Raw genomic sequence first — 18,025 nt, 5'->3', positions numbered from 1 at the left:
GTTGGTTGAGCTTCGACTTTGGTTCAGGTCATGATCTTGAGGCTTCTGAGTTCGAGCCATGTGTTTGGCTCTGTGCTGACTGCTCAGAGCCTGGAGCCTGCTTCAGATTCTGTGTCTCCCTCTCTCTCTGCCCCTCCCCTGCTCATGCTCTGTCTCTCTCTCCTTCAAAAATAAATAAATGTTTAAAAAAATTTAAAAAAGATTAGGAAAGGGAGGTTCCTATATACTATCTGGGGTATCTTTTCTTATGATGAAATCTTCTCAGGCAGCATCTTTTAGATATCAATCAATATATCTTTAATATCTTCTTTATTTCTACCAAGATTATTTCTACTAAGAAAGATATGAGAGAATTAAAATTATAACCATATACAATTTATGGAATAATAAGATTAGAAAGTAAATTTAATGGCCCTCTGCTTTAGGAAATGAAAATATAATGGACTATTGCTTATATTTAGATCTTTAGAGTAACCAAAACAAGACAAGAAATATATGCATGTATTTATGGAGTGAGATTTTGCAATTTCCCCAACTCTGTATTTGAACACAGAAAAGCACTCATAATAATGCACAAAATGTCCAATTATATTACCTTTGGTATCTTCACCCCCCAAATTTGGTGATAATTAGTTTTATTTTGGCTATAGTTACTGTGATAATCAAAATATACATTAAGCAATAGTCATGCTGAGGGAGTGAGAGACTATTTGTAAACATGTCTAGGGACATGAAAAGGTGATGTTAGCATATGTAATTGAGGAGTCTGGCTCCAGACCAGAATTCTATGTATGATCTTTCAAGCCCAATCATAGGCAATTAGAAAGGTTTTATCTGGTAGGCTCCTTGGGGGAAAGCTGTCCTTGCCATAGTTGATAACAGTCTGGAGGGAGTTTCAGACACTTGGCACCTGCCCCCACAGGCCAGCCGCGCTGTTACATGTTTCAACATTCCTAGTCCAAAGGCCTCTATTCAGAGGCCTCCTTCTCAAGGGGACTTCAGGATGCTTTCCTACACCCTGACTCAGTGTTTAGTGCTTTTCCACTTTTGTCCTCCTTCCCATCCAGAGCTTCCCCAGCAGTCAGACAATCCCCTAAGCTGTGCTGTTACATTTGAACCTCACCTGGAGCTGACCTATGAAAGGAAAATAGAACATTGTGGGAGCCAGTGCTTTTTATTATTTTGCCTCTTTGTTATGCTATTGCAACAAGTAAATGCAGGCTTAATTGTTACTCTCGGTTTGGCTTGTTGTCTTAGTTGACCACTTCAGCATCTGTCAGCTCAGTTTTTTCCAGTTTAGCTCTTGACAGTAATTAGACCTCAAACTTTAGAACAGAGACACAATTTGTAGTTCTAACTCTGGGCTAAATGTATGTTTATCCATAACAATTGGGCAGCTTCCCTGAATTCCAGAGTCCTTCTGCTCATTGAGAGGAATTGAAAAACATAATGGTTCCATGGACAAGAAACAGAACAAAATGTCGAGGTCTTGGGTTCTAATATACCTTGCTCTGTAATTTGGGCATAAAACATCATCCAAATTTCTGGGTTTCAGTTTTCTCAATTATAAAATGGAGACTTTGGACAAGTGGATATCTAAGATGCCTTTCACTCCTGATTTTATGAAAAGAGTGATTGCTGGGGTCATCACCACTTCATTCCTGGATGTAGGTCATAGTATCTATCACTAAACTTCATTAGGGTGTGGGACAGATGGAGAAAGGAGGTTGGGGCAGAGGGAATAGTCCTCAGTGTCTGGTCCTTGATCATTCAGTGGGAGCTCTAGAATTTAGATAAGAATTTGGGTTTCTCTGAGGACAAGAGTAATTTGGCCTGGGAATTATACAACTTTATACATATTTTCCAGAGCAGACAAGCCCATGATTTAGTTTTAGGGCATCCTCAGGTTAGTTTCTAGACATTTGGTAAATGATAGTTTATTTATGGACATAGGGGATTCCTATTCTAGTATTTACAAAATATGTAGATTTTGAACAGACATGGAGGTTATGGACTGGATTGTATCCTTCCAAAATTCATACATTGAAACTCTAATGCTCAATGTAACCATGTTTAGAAATGGGGCTTTTAGGGATGTAATCTTCATGTAATGAAGGTTAAATGCAGTCATAAGGGTAGGGCTCTAATTCCATAGCGCTAGTGTCCTTATAAGAAGAGAAAGATCTCCAGTGATAAGGTCATGTGAGTATACAGTGCGAAAGTGGCCATCTACAAGCCAGGAAGAGAGATCTCACCAGAAACCAACTCTGTTAACACCTTAATCTTGGACTTCCAACCTGCAGAACTGTGAGAAAATATGTATCTGTTGTTTAAGCCACCCAGTCTTTGGTATTTTATTATGGGAGCCTGAGCTGACTAATACAATAGGAGAAAACAATCATTTGTATAAAACTCATTGTCTAAATATGAAGCAAACAAAAAATGTGGCATAATAGTGAGTGATTAATGGAATATAAGAAAAGAAAATTTGTTTGATCTTGACATTGATAGAGGTTTCCTCATGTAGCACAGGTTTACTGACATAAGCTTACATTTCACTTTTTCATTCGTTCTGCTGAAAATAGCATTTCCTTAATCACATTTTAAATATTTACAGTTGTTTTTTAGTTTTCATAATTTGGCTTTCAGACAAAGTTTAGAACACTGAATTATAATAATTGCACACATGGGCATGTATGTAAATCTATATAAAATAAAAATACTCTAAACTTCAATACTATAAAATTAAACATAGAGCTGATAAGCTGGAGGATAGTGTAGAAGGAGAGTTGGAGCAAAAATGTAGGGAACTAATTCCTCATATATTGGGCAGTTGAGAAATACTATCTGAAGCAGGTGGGTTGAGAAATAGAAGATACTGGTGTGTTTTTTTTTTAACATTACAAATATTACAAGTAGTATTATGATAAGTAAGTGGCTTTGGAGTTTCTGAAGAGAACTAATCAATGGAGCTCCTCTTTCTCATCCGGTTTCTGAACAAATTGCAGAATAAGGCAAGGAGTAGGGTTGATGGGAGATTCCAGGGTTACTTTATTATTCATAAAGGCTGAACTGGAGTACCTGGTGGCTGGGAGAACTAACAGGCTTGTGTAATGCATGTCAGGAGCAGGAACTTGACCCATGCAGTAATAAAAGGGCTGGACTGGGGCAGAGCCCACAACTGGGCAGCAGCAGAGCATGCCTTCATCCTGAAGCTCTGCTCTCTAGTTTCTCTTTCTCAAATTCACCACTCGGATTAAGCCATTTTAAAATAAATTCCAGGGTGGAATGGAGAGAGGCCAGGACTGACATCCCCACATAGAAGGAAAAATCAGGAATGGGGAGTTTTTCCTTTAGCAGTTGTCTCTGGGGAGTTGAACATGTGTAGGGTGTGGGGTGGGGGCAGGAGAAAAAGTTTACTTTTCACTATATACCCCTTTGTTCTCTCTCTCTCTCACTCTCTCTCCATCTATCTATCTAGATATAGATATAAAGAAGCAATTGATATCTTTATATATATATATATATATATATAAAGATATATATATATACACATAAAGATATATATATACATAAATATTTAGCTACTATATATATATATATATAAAGAGTGACTCATAACAATATAAAAATAACTTGGGAAGACTAGCAATAAAAGGTAAGAGGTGAGTGAGGGCTTGGTGTGTGTCTTACCTTTACTGTGGCCGATTTTTGTTCTTATTTTGCCCTGTCTTAATCCCCCTGGATTTAGGCTGGGCCAGGTGAGAGGAGGAGATGATGAAAGACTAAAGAAGAGAGGAACAAATGCCAGCTCAGTACTGTAAGTCATTCTCCTGAATATTTATCTCCAACCCACATCACCTCTAATGTAGAAGCCACACCTCAGTCTCTTTCAGTAGATTTACCTTTATTTTGTTCACTAAGACATGGGCATGAGGTGACATCTCAGCCACCGTGCCCTGTTTTTTGGATTCTCAACAGCCTTGCTTTCTTTTCTTGCATTTGAATAAATTCTAATAAGGGTGAGAATTAAGGCAGGACCCTCAGACCCTTTGAACAGACTGAGGTGGGCTACTCCCAACAACACAGATCTTCCCTGACTTAAGATGGGGGTTATGTCTTGATAAAACTATCATAAGTTAAAAATATCATTAAGTCGAAAATGCATTCAATACACCCAACCTACCAAACATGATAGCCTAGCCTAGCCTATGTTAAATGTGCTCAGAACACTTACATTAGCCTACAGTTGGGCAAAATCCTATAACACACAGCCAATTTTTATAATAGTGTTGACTATCTCATGTAACCTACTGAATCTGTGCTGGAGTGAAAAGCAGAATGGCTGCATGCGTGCAGAATGGTTGTGAATGTATCGGTTATTCACTCCCTTGATCACGCGGCTGATTGGGAGCTGTGGCCCGTTGTCCCTGCCCAGCATCACAAGCGAGGATTGCGCTGCACATGGTGTTGGGCAGCTGTGGCTAGAAATGTTTGACACGAGGATACTTAATAATTTATGTTCTCAGAAACCAGGAAGTGCTGGACTTGAGGATTTCATTTTTGAGGAGGTTTTATTTCTGGTGATGCTGCCTGCAGCCCACTTTATCAAAATAACAAGTTTTCTGAAGGAAAATAAAGACCTCCTTCAACCTTCCACCAAGAGACAAAGGAGAAGAAAACATGAAATCCTTGAGAATGTTGCAGAGTACAGTTGCCCACCCCCCTCCATTAAGTGGAGTGAACATGATGCAGGAGGATAGGAAAGGGTAGGAGGAAAGAGAGGGAGTGAAAACCTCCCCAAAACAGAGGAAGGAGAAAGCTCAGAAATGGAGGACATCTAGGGAGGAATGACAGAACTCAAAGGAACTGCAGGCTGGTCTTCGTGATAAGGCAACAGGGCCCTGAACCCTCTGCAGTCCGTCCGTACAACACAAGGAGTTAACACTTCAAAAAGAGGGTAACAGGCAAAAAACCCAATGTTCACCGATGAGGACTAGTCTAATGAACCATTGTCTATCCACACAATAGGATGATTCTGGCTCCAAAAGGGAGGGAACACTGTCTCTCTGTACTATTGTGGAGTGATCTCTAGGATATGCTTTTTTAAAAAGTATGGTGGATAAAATCATGGATAGTGTGCTATTATTTATCTAAGTATCTATCATCAGTCAATCATCTATCATCTATGTACCTATCTTTAATATATATATATATATCTTTAATATAATAATATGTGAATAATAATACCTATATCTTTAATATATTAATACTTTAATATATGTACCTTTAATAATATAGTAATTGCTTTAAAAAACCAGGAAGATAAACTATAAAATGAAACAATATGGGTCACTATTAGGGAAGACCCTAGAATGGGGAAAAGGGTAGAAGTTGATCTTCTCCGAATACACCTTGTTTTATACTTTTGCTTTTGGAATCATGTATATGTTTTACATAAGTATAAAATAAAATAAATGTTTTTAATTCACAAAAATAGAAATTAAGAAAAAGACAAATGAATCTAACTCTGAATCAAGTTAGAGGCACAATCATACAGTAAATAACTATTCTAAATGACTTTTTGTAATAGTAATTTGATTGTAATCCCAGAGGGATACTCTCTATAAGAAACTATAAAACAGGGAAACTAGTTTATTCAATGACAACAAAAAATTTGCAAGGAAATTAAAAGGCAGAGGAATGGAGAGGGAAACCCATAGACTTAAGTCTGAGAGGGCATATCTATGTCCATTGCAATGTATAGATTATATTTAGATTCTGATTCAAACAAAAACAAACATTCTAAGAAAAAACATTTCTAAGTAATATATAAAACAAAACATTCTAAGACACTAGGGGAAATGATACTGACTGGAAATTTCATGATGTTAACAAGCAATTATTAATTTTTTAGATATGAAAATTTTATTGGTTAAATTTTATTTTAAAAAGAGTTCTTAGGCCTTAGTGATACAAATGGAAATATTTAAAGACAAAATTATGCCTAGCATTGCTTCAAAATAATCCTAGGAGAGGGAAAGTGGTGATAAGTATATGGGGCTCATTTATACAACTTTTTATGTCTTTGAAATTTTCCAGTCTAAAAAATAAGTTGTATACAGGGCAGCAGGAGACATAAAATTCTCCCTGAATGGTACATTTACAAGTTTTGTGAGTGAAGTTTTCTTCACACAATTGAGGTCGTTAGCCAGATTTGGATATTTGTGTCCTCTTCTGTGAATTTCAAACCCCTCCAGATAATGTACTCTTTCAGACCACAAGAGAATGATGAAGGCTTTGAGGAGATCAGTATTCAGAGGTTCTTGGGGCTGATTTTAAAACTGGCCTCCACATTTGCTTCCTTCATTCATCTTTTTTTTTTCCCTTCTGCCACCAGCCTAATTCTGTCTTTGCCAATTATGCCTAGGCTATTATAGTCACTACCTTATTAGTTTTTCCTACAGCATAAGGCTAACAGAAGAGAATCATCTCTATAGCAGATTTAGAAGATCTCCCTAAATATAAATGTTTAAAGAAGTCTAACCAAAAAAGTCATAGAATGGAGAGGCACTATTGATGAAAAACATTTACACCAATGATCAGAATTTATTTAGGCTTTTTGTCTAGTTAGGTAAATGATGATTTTTATTTTATTTTTATTAAAAATTTTTTTTAATGTTTACTTATTTTTGAGAGAGAGAGAGAGAGAGAGAGAGAGAGAGTTCAAGCAGGGGAGGGGAAGAGAGAGAGGGAGACACAGAATCTGAAGCAGGCTCCAGGCTCTGAGCTGTCAGCACAAAGTCCAATGCGGGGCTCAAACTCACAAACCGTGAGGTCATGACCTGAGCCCTTTTATCTCTAGTCCCTCAGTTCTCTCTCTGGAAGCATTGATACTAACAGTTAAGGGTGCCTGGGTGGCTCAGTCATCCTACTGAGTAGTTAATCATCCTACTCTTTTTATTTATTTATTTATTTATTTTTAACGTTTATTTATTTTTGAGACAGAGAGAGACAGAGCATGAACAGGGGAGGGTCAGAGAGAGGGAGACACAGAATCTGAAACAGGCTCCAGGCTCTGAGCTGTCAGCACAGAGCCCGACGCGGGGCTCGAACTCACGGACTGCGAGATCATGACCTGAGCCGAAGTCGGCAGCTTAACCGACTGAGCCACCCAGGCGCCCCAATCCTACTCTTGATTTCAGTTCAGATTATAATCTCATGGTTTGTGGGTTTGAGCCGTGTGTTGGGCTCTGCACTGACAGTGTGGAGCCTGCTTGAGATCCTCTCTCTCTCCCTCTCTCTCAAAATAAATAAATAAATAAATAAATAAATAAATATTTAAAAAAAGAATATTTATAAAAAATACTAATAGTCTATTGTCTATTTCTTGAGATATAAATATATTTGCAGAAAATATAATTACATATCACAAATGGTAGATAATTAAATATAATTATTGAATAGTCTTTAACTTTTCCCACTCTGTGATTTTTTAGGGCTTCTTTTTATTTCTGGACTATCATTTGCATAGCCAGCTCAGAAAAACAATTCTGAAAAAATGTTTGCCTCACATTTGTATTTTTCTTTGGTTTCGAAAAACCCACAAAATGTCAGATACAATCACAGACATTGGGATGCAAAGATGAAGAAGGCATTCCTTCAGAGGGAATTCAATCTAGTTCAGTCATGTTTTCAAATAAACAGAGTTAACGACTGACTGTCTTCATGTACTCAACACCTTAATGGGGATGGTGTTAAATATATATTTTTAAAACCTATAATGGCAAAAAAAAATCACATTACTCAATTTACTTGAAATATGAAAATTAAAAACAAATTCCCCCCTAAAAATGGTGTACCAGAGAATGTTTACAAATAGCTCAATACATTAATGATTGATGTTTAAAGTTATTTGACAACCATAAAAATACCCTCATTTATTAACAAATTTTCCTAGTGATGAAGAAAACCAACTCACTCTTCTAAGTGCTTGATTATTGGATCTATAGATGATTCAGACCCTTAATTTTTCCATTTTTCTGTGGCCTATTTTTGGGATACTTTATTTCTTAATTAAAATCTCTCTTTAAGATGGCTAGGAGGAGACAGGAAATGAAGGTTAGAGCAAAGCTCGAGTGCATTTAGGTTAGTCATGTAACTCCTTGCTAGCAGCTCTGTTCAATTCCTATGGAGAGAGTCAGGAAAGTCACCAATGACTGTGAGCCTTTGGGACTATCACTGAAGTCTTGTCAATTGTGCTCATGTGTCTTTTTATCGAGATCCTCTTTATAAAAAACACTGTTAACTCTTTCATTGTTCTTTCTCAAAACCAAGCCTCCAATATACTAGGTGTTGTTAATCGACACTGCGTTGCCTAGAAAATGGAGATACGGATTGTTTAAGGCACTTATCTTGAGTCAGTGATAGATCTGGGAAGATAATTTGCCAAATGGCAGCCAATCTCTTATTTTGTCTCTAGTATCTAATACAAACTTAGCCCATACATACTTTATATACTTACAAGTGTTTAACCATGATGTTCCAACAAGGGATAGTGACTATTCTGTAACTGTTTCAGACAATTGCTGACCTGTTTATATTGGTAGCCAGTGTCCTTGCTGAAGACAAAATAGACAAAATGGCAATCATTTCCCAAAGCAAGATTCTTAGTTTAGCTAGGAATGTTTTCTTTATTACTATTTTGGCAGGATTTAGGGCAGGCCAGTGGTGACTGAAAGGCAAGTTTTGTATTATTATCATTATTATTATTTCACTTTTAGTTTTGTACTCATTTTAGCTATGGGTGAGGAAAATAATAAACTTGCCTCTGGCCACTGGCCAGTTTGATTATGCTGTTGCTTCTGTTATTGCTGAACACCAAGAGAGTGGACATTATCCAAGGCAAGAAATAATTCAACAGAGACATACAGAGGTGTACCAAAAATTACCATAGTAAATTACTTTTCCATGTTTTGAAACTCAATTTCAATATTTTCCTCATTAACTCTGGACAGTGTTTGAAAACAAACTGCTCCTGACAGAACCAAATGAAGGTCAAGCCTGTCTTTCACACCTGAAAATGAAGTTCTCTGGAAATATAAGCTGTCAAAATATAGCATGAGTAGTATTTATAATCAATCATGTGTTTTGGACTTGGTCATCTATATAGACCATTCTAGAGAAATTGAATGGTGGCAGTGCTCTCTACTGTCATGCTGTGATTTTGATATCACAAAGCAGACATCCTGAAAAATATTCACTTCTGTTTTTGTCTGCTTAAAGAAACTAGGATCAGCGCTAGCAAGTGGAGGAGAGAGTATAACTCCAAACCCAAAGAAATAAAAATAAACTTAAAAAGAGGACAAGATGTTCTAATAGGGCAAGCAAGCATTATGAGCTATTTCCTTTCTTGTAGCCATGTGCAGAATGATTAATAAGTGGTCAACAGAAGCAGCACTATAATAAGTCTATTGCTTTGTAGCATTAATACTGGGGAAGTCATTAATATTGTTATAAGTTCCTCTTTTAGAAGTCATATATGGTCCATTCTCTAAGTAGGATTGAGCCTGAAATTTCCAGGAAGATGGGTACCCAGAGTTATTTTCTTAAGTATTTTGATTTATTTCATAATTAGAGAATAGATATGTATTTAATTTTTTAAAAGGGTACCCAGATAATGGGTATTCAGGTTGGGAATGAGGCATAAAATTACAAACTGTAGTTTACCACCATTAAGTCATGTCCATTATGGTAGCCATGACCACATGGGGCCACCATCACTTAAAATATGGCTAATGAACCTGAAAAACTGACATTTTAATTTAATTTAAATTTAAAAATACTCAATTTAAATATGTGTAAACAATTCATTTTCATCCTCTCCAATTTTCTGCAACTCTCCTCTTAGTTCGAACCCATCATTCACCATTGGGGTTCTTGCAATAGTTTCTTAACTGCTTTCTGACCTCTAGTCTTTTTTTTTTTTTTTTTTTTTTTTTTTTAATGTTTAGTTTTTTTTGAGAGAGAGAGTGTATGAGAGTGAGGGGGACAGGGAGAGAGGCAGAGAAAGAGGAAGACAGAGGATCCAAAGAGGGCTCTGTGCTGACAGCAGAGAGCCCCATATGTGGGGCTCAAACTCATGAACCTGAGATCATGACCTGAGCCAAAGTCGGCATTTAACCAACTGAGCCACCCAGGGTCCCTTGGCCTCTGGTCTTATACTCTACCCTGCTAGGCCAGTCTCAAAAGAACTTCCAAATATAATTAAATTTTCAAGCTTTTCTTGAGGTATAAAAGGCATACAGAAAAGTACAAAATTATAAGTATACAGTTTGATATGTTATATCATAAAATGAACACAACTGGTAAATGAACAACCAGATAAAATCACACTGCAGAAGTTCCCTTCCATGATCCTTTTTGATCACTTCCCTCTTCCTTTTCTCCAAAAGTAATATCCTTACTTCTCACACCCACAAATGACCTGTTTTATATAAATGGAATTGTAAGATTATGCATTCCATTATGTCTGGTTTATTTTCTTCAATATTATGCTTGTGGAATTCATCCATATTATGATGTATTTCTGGACTTCATTCATTTTCACTGCTGTGCAGGAATTTAACATATGAATATACCATGATTTACCTATTCTACTCTTCATACAGCCTTTGGATATTTCAAGTTTTAGGCTATTATGAATAATACTACTTAGAACATTTAAAATTTTGTTTTGTGCAGACATTTCTATTTAAAAAAAATTTAGTGTTTATTTTTTGAGAGAGAGAGACAGATAGAGACAGAGCGTGAGCAGGGGACAGGCAGAGAGAGAGAGGAAGACACAATCTGAAGTAGGCTCCACACTTCAAGCTCAGCACAGAGCCCGATGTAGGGCTCTAACTGTTGACCCATGAGATCATGACCTGAGCTGAAGTTGGACACTCAACTAGCCACCCAGGCGCCCCTTGTACACACATTTCTGTACAATCTATTCCTAGAAGTGAGTTACTGGCTAGTAGAGTATGCATATGCCCAGTTTTGGAAGATAATGCCAAACAGTTTTACAAAGTAGTTTTTATCAGTTTACATTCCTGTAAATAGCATATGAGAGCTTCTGTTCTACATCCTCATCAGTTTGATTTGTCAATCTTTTTTTTCAATGATTATTTTTGAGACAGCAAGAGCGGAGGAGGGGCAGAGAGAGAGGGGGACAGAGGATCTGAAGCGGGCTCTGTGCCAACAGCAGAGAGCCTGGCACAGGGCTCTAATCCATGAATAGTGAGATCATGACCTGAGCTGAAGTCGGATGGTTAACTGACTGACATACTGAGGCATCCCTGATTTGACAATCTTTATTTTTTTACATGATATCCCCCAAATTTCCTTTTATTAGTTTTTTTGTGGGGCTTTTTTCATGTTTAAAAAATTTTTTTAATTTAATTTTTTAATTCAAATTTTACTTAGTTAATATGCAATGCAATATTGGTTTCAGGAGTAGAATTTAGTGATTCATCACTTATGTGTAACACCTAGTGCTCATCACAACAAGTGCCCTCCTTAGCACCCATCACCATCTCTCACACATCTCCCTCCATACCATAGTTTGTTCTCTATCATTAAGAGTCTCTTGTGGTTTGTTTCCTTCTCTTCTCTTCCTCCACCACCCCCACTTCCCATATGTTATCTGTTTTGTTTCTTAAATTTCACATATGATAGTGAAATCATATGGTATTTGTTTTTTTATGATTTATTTCACTTAGCATAAAATATTCTAGCTCCATCCACGTCATGGCAAATGGCAAGATTTCATTATTTTTGCTGGCTAATATTCCATTGTGTGTGTGTGTGTGTGTGTGTGTGTGTGTGTACACATATATACCACATCTATTCATCAGTTGATAGAAATTTGGGCTCTCTCCATAGTTTGGCTATTGCTGCTAATTCTGCTATAAGCAGAATTGGGTGCATGTATCCCTTTGAACCTGTTTTTTTGTATCCTTTGACTAAATACCTAATAATACAATTGCTAGATCGTAGGGTAGCTCCATCTTTTGTTACGTGAGGAACGTCCATACTGTTTTCCAGAGTGGCTGCACCAGTTTGCATTCCCACCAACAGCACAAGAGGGTTCTCCTTTCTCTGCATCTTTGCCAACACCAGTTGATTCTTGTGTTGTTAATTATAGCCATTCTGGATTTATCAACCTTTTTAAGTTTATTCTGTGAACATTTAAAGGATTACTGTTGTGCTTTTATTTACATTTCTTGATGATTAATAAGTTCAGCACCTTTTTGTATTAGAAATTTGTTCTTTTGAACTGCCTGCTGAAGTCTTTTTCTCATTTTTCTATTAATTGCCTGTTTTTTTAAATTGATTTGCAGAGTTACTTATATATTCACTTATGAGTTGCAAATATCTTCCATTCCATGGCATTCTTTTCTATTTTTTTTTAAAGTTTATTTATTTTGAGAGAGAAAGCGAGAGAGAGAGAGAGAGGGGGAGAGAGAGAGAGAGAGAGAGAGAGAGAGAGAGAGAGAGAGAATGCACGCCAGCAGGGGGAGGGAGAGAATCCCAAGCAGGCTCCACACTGTCAGGGTAGAGCCTGACTCAGGGCTCGATCTCATGAACTGTGAGATCATGACTTGAGCCAAAATCAAGAGTTGGATGCTTAACTGAGCCAACCAGGCTCATTTTTTTTTCATTCTTAATGGTGTCTTTGATGAACATAAGTTTTTATTTTGTTATCCATTTATCACTGTTTTCCTTCATGACAAAGACTTTTTGGGTCCTATTTAAATCTTTCTATATTCCTAGGTTTTGAAGATATTCTAAGTAATCTTTTAGAAGTGTTATCTTTTCTGCCTTCTAGATTTACAATACACCTGAAGTATATTTTTGTATATAGTATGAGGTAAAGGCTAAATTTCTTTCATTTTACCTGATTATCCAATAGTCCCACTATAATTTATTGTAAAGTTTTCCCTACCACTCTAAAGCACTACTGTTGTCTAGGGTGACCAACTCATTCCAAATTTTCCTAATTTTAGCTCTGAAACTCTGAGACAGCCTCAGTCTCAGGCAAACCGGGATGTATGTCATCTTACTTTTGTTATAAATCTTATGTGTATGTAAGCATAGGTCTATTTCTCAATTCTTTCTCCTGAACAGAATAATAAGCCCACTTTGTCTTTATTTTAGCTTTATAATGACTTATTATCCTGTAAAGAAGGTAATCCTAACTTGTTCTTGATTTTCAAGAATCTTGGCTAATTTTTATAAATTTTCCATTTCTATTTTAGAACCAGCTTCTCAATTAATACAAAAGAAAAAAAAAAAAAAAAAAAAAAAGAATCCCAAGATTGGGAATGCATTGATTCTATAGATCAGTTTGAGAAAAATTAGATTTTTATAATATTGAGCTTTCTAAGCCATAATTTATTTGGGTCTACTTTAATTTCCTAAATGTTTTATAGTATTTTGTGTGGAGGTCTTATACATGTATTGTTAGGTTTAAAAAAATTTTTTTTATATTATTGTATATAATATCGTTAAATTGTACATTCTAATACTTGTTCCTGTTGTATAGATATACACTTGAATTTTATATATTGGCTTTATATTCAGGGAACTTAAACTTATTAATTCTAAAAGTTTCTATGTAAGCTATATGTAACATTCTTACATTATTTTGGATTTTCAAATAAGTGGCTGGCTCTCACAGCGTATAGTTTGCTGAATTCTGTTTTAGTCCATGTTTATACTTCTTTTCCTGGCAGGGAGTCTCTTGTCTCTATGGTGTGTGCTAGATGCATGGTAGATGCAGCAGAAGATCCAAATTGCTGCTCATGGGCACAGAGTGAGCCTTGAGCTATTCCAAAGCTGTTCCTCCTTTCCTCGATAGTCTGTAAATTGAGTCAATGGTGCCAAATCTATTCCCAGTACTCGTCATTCATTTATGTAGATCCAAGGTTCCATCTGGTATTCTTAAGCCTGAAGATTTTCTTTTTTTCACATTATCATGGGGTGTAAATATTCAAGGAAAAATTCTTGCTGTTGTCTACAAATATCTATTTCACCTTCATTTTGAATGACATTTTCTCTGATACAGTGAATATTTACCGGTTCACAATTTTTTTTCTTCTGCACTATTTAGATCTGAGTCATTCCATTACCTTCTAGCTTGCATATTTTCTTATGACTCTTTTTTTTTAAGTAAGGAGTCACTATTTTTTAAAAATATTATGTTCTAGTAAATATTTTTGGCATTCTGACCATAATAGTCTCTGTCAAAACTACTCAACTCTGCCTTTTTAGTGTGAAAACAGCCACAGACAACAGGTAAACAAGTAGGTGTAGCAGTGTTCCAATAAAACTTTATGAGAAAACGAGGCATGACAGATTTGGCTTGAGGGTTGTGTACAATTTGCTGACCTGTTTTATATGTAATGTGGTTTTATTTTGGCTGCTTTTAAGAATTTATGATTGCTTTTAACTAATTTGATTATGATGTCATTGTATGATTTATGTTATTCTGCTAGGGTTGAGCTTCTTGAATTTTCCACTTTCTTCATTCTGTTCACGTTTTTCTTTACATTCTTTTTTTTTTTAAGTTCATTTACTTATTTTGAGAGAGAGAGAGAGAGAGAGAGACAGAGAGAGAAAGAGATTGTGTATGGAGCATCAGTATGGAGACTGATGTGGGGCTCAATCCCACGTACTGTAAGATCATGATCTGAGCTGAAACCAAGAGTTGATTATTTAACCCAGGTGCCCCTACATTCTTTCAAGCTCCTAGTTTGTCAATTCTCTTTCATAATTTCTGAAACTGTTTTTTTTCCCCCCTTAGGTGGTATATTTTCCTCCTTTGAATTCTTGATAATTTTTTATCAGATGCTGGAATTTTACTTTTTTTTTTTTTTTTTTTTAATTAGTTTTAGAGAGACAGAAAGCATGCTCAAGCAGGGGAAAGGGGCAGAGAGAGAGAGAGAGAGAGAGAGAGAGAGAGAAATCCTAAGTAGGCTCCATGCTGATGATACAGGGCTCCATCCCATTACCCTGGGATCATGACCTGAGCTGAAATCAAGAGTCAGAGGCTCAACTGACTGAGCCACCCAGGTGCCCCTGGAATCTTTCTTAAATGCGAAGTTTATTGTAAAGTGCTGGAGTTAGTATTTGTGCTGCCATTAAATTACTCACAGATGAGTTTGATCCTTTCAAGTCCCACTTTTAATCTTCGTTGGATGTAAATGATCAGCTTTTTCCCTAGGACTAATTTCATTCCACAACTAAACCATGGTCTTTTCAAGCAGAAGCATAAGACACAACCCAGGATAAAATGGGAGACTAATCAGTTTGGCAGCTCAGAATGAGAAGACTTGAGCATAGTGAAAGGTGAGCAGCAATGAGTCAACAGAGAGCAGGGAGGGGAGAGTAGAGCAAGGGGAATGGTATGCTAACTGACATTTGCATATACAAATGCCTAGAGATGGCAAGTAATGATTTTGAATAAGAACTATGCAAGATCCAATAGGATTGAGGGAGGACAGAAAGGGAAAAATGGAAGAGATTAAGCTAGTAAAGGAAGTGGAATTTAACTTCCTTTGCTTTAGGAAATGAGTTTGCTCAACTGTTTAGATCATTACCTGTACGTTTTAACAAAGTAGATCTCACTTTTCCTTTTTTTTGAATCATATTTGAAGGGTACAAGAAGTGAAACAGAAATTTTATTTCATAAAATTTATTGGAAGCCTTTATTAATATGTAATTTGCATAAGTCTTTTGCTCACATTTTTCTCCCACTTGTTACTATCTCTCCATTAGAATACCGACTTTGGAGTCCTTAAGCCTTGAGTTAATATCTCAATTCTGATGTTTAAAAATCTCAATTTTTAATTTTTTAGCTGCATGATTTTGAGCAAATTCCTTCATAAGACTATTTATTCAAGTGTAAAGGGCTTAGGGAGAGCAAAGTTATGAGAAAAAACACACAGAAATGTCAACCAGTCTCCAGCACATGGTAGAAACTCAACACATTAGTCCTTTTGGATAAAAGCACCAGGAAAAAAACTCCTTTTCTAGCCCAGAAGTTCTCAACCAAGGAGGCACATCAAAATCACATGAAGAATTTCAAAAAAATATTGATGTTCAATCCTCACATAATTTAATTGGTGTGGGGTGAAGACTGGATATGCTATTATTTTTTATAAACTCTCCAAGTGATTTTAACATGAATGCAAGGTTGAAAACTGATCTAGCTAGAGACAACTTTTTCATCTCTCTGAAATTCAAAGGCTGTGTGTTTGTGTGTGTATGTGTGTACGTGTGTCTAGCACACAAAGCAAAATGTGAAAACATGAGATCTATTACGAGAAAAACAACTGCAGGCCATAATTGACACTGAGGAGTGCTGGCAACACACTTGGCTGACTTCTTAGATTCTGTTTTCAATGTCAAATCCACACTGGTTATATAACATTGGGGCTAAAGGTTTTACATAACAAATCCCTTTGAATTTGTAAAACCCAGATTGTTGATTTTATAAAAATCTTTATTTCATTTCTTTAAAAATTATTTCTATAGCAATTTCTTTACAAGATAGCTTTTTTATAAAGCACTGTTTACTTTATATCTTTGTTTTTTAAATCCCCCATTCATTTTGAGATTCTAAAAAGAACTCTATAAAAAAATTAATGTAAAATGAAATAAGGCTAACACTATGATGGAAAGTGACGGTTTGGTAAATACTTAAGAATGTATATATATGGAGCAACTGCTATTTTAAATTTATTTTTTAAGTTTCATTGAGATAATTTTTAATTTAAATTTGCTAGTTGTTGTACTTTAGCTTCTTAGATTACATTACCCAAATTAACCTTACTTCTCCAGATGACGATACTGAGTTGTTAATAGAAGTCAGCTAATACTTCCTAATAAGTTTTTATAAAATGTGAATAACTTATCCTTCTTTACTTTAGTAATAGTTTTAGAAATCTAAACTCATTAGCAGAGGATGAAAGGATATAGAAAGTATAGCATTCATATGAGAAAAGATACCATACATAAGTGTGCACTATTATTTCTTCTGAAACAATCACTTAAAAAACTCTTTGTATAGAGTATATTATGTGAAGTGCACAATCACAGGAAAAAGATATACTGAGAATTAAGAACTGTAACAACGTATATGACATCAAAATGGTAATTTCCATTAAGATTTGAATACTAGACAGACTGTACCAATTTTGTTTTTCTTCAACTGTCCTTCCTGCACACTCAAGAAGCATTCAGAAAGCTTTTAAAGAGGAAGTATACAAAAAGACAACTACTTTTGTAAATAAACATTATCATAAAAAGAACAAAACTAACTGAAGAAGATTTAGATGAGCTTACAACTTAGTTTTTAAATATTTTTTGTTCTTTCTAGATAGGAGTTAATAATAGGCTTTTGGAACCTGTTACAAGGACCCCCAATACCTCTAGACATCACGAGGGATCTTTATTTCTACATCCAAAAGATTCTTCTGGAATCTTAAGGTATGGAGACAAAAGTCAGATCTCTAGCCCAATGTTGCTTTGTTTCTGATTATTTAGCGAGAAGAGAGGTGGAAATAGAATTTGCAAGAGGAAGAAGAAAGCACAAGGGTTAGGAAAATGGGAAATGGAGCTTCTGGTTATTCTGGTTTCAATTTCAGCAAATGATTAATGTTATTACATTTTTAATCTTAAAAGCCTTTAATTTCAAGTCTTTGGTATTGGTATGAAATTATCATCTGCATAGTCCCAGTATTCTTATATAACTAAAATTTATATCTTAAAAATTTTTTTTAATGTTTTATCTATTTGAGAGAGAGAGGGATAGAGAGGGAGGGAGAAGGAGGGAGAGGGAGGGAGGGAGAGAGGGAGGGAGGGAGAGAGGGAGAGAGGGAGAGAGGGAGAGGGGAGGGAGGGAGGGAGGGAGAGAGGGAGAGAGGGAGAGAGAGAGAGAGAGAGAGAGAGAAAATGAACAGGGGAAGCACAGAGAGGG

The sequence above is a fragment of the Panthera onca genome, chromosome B1 (assembly GCF_046562875.1).
Source record: "Panthera onca isolate mPanOnc1 chromosome B1, mPanOnc1 haplotype 2, whole genome shotgun sequence".
NCBI classification, from domain to species: domain Eukaryota; kingdom Metazoa; phylum Chordata; class Mammalia; order Carnivora; family Felidae; genus Panthera; species Panthera onca.
The sequence above is the reverse complement of the archived record's forward strand: the minus strand, read 5'-3'. Positions refer to the sequence as shown.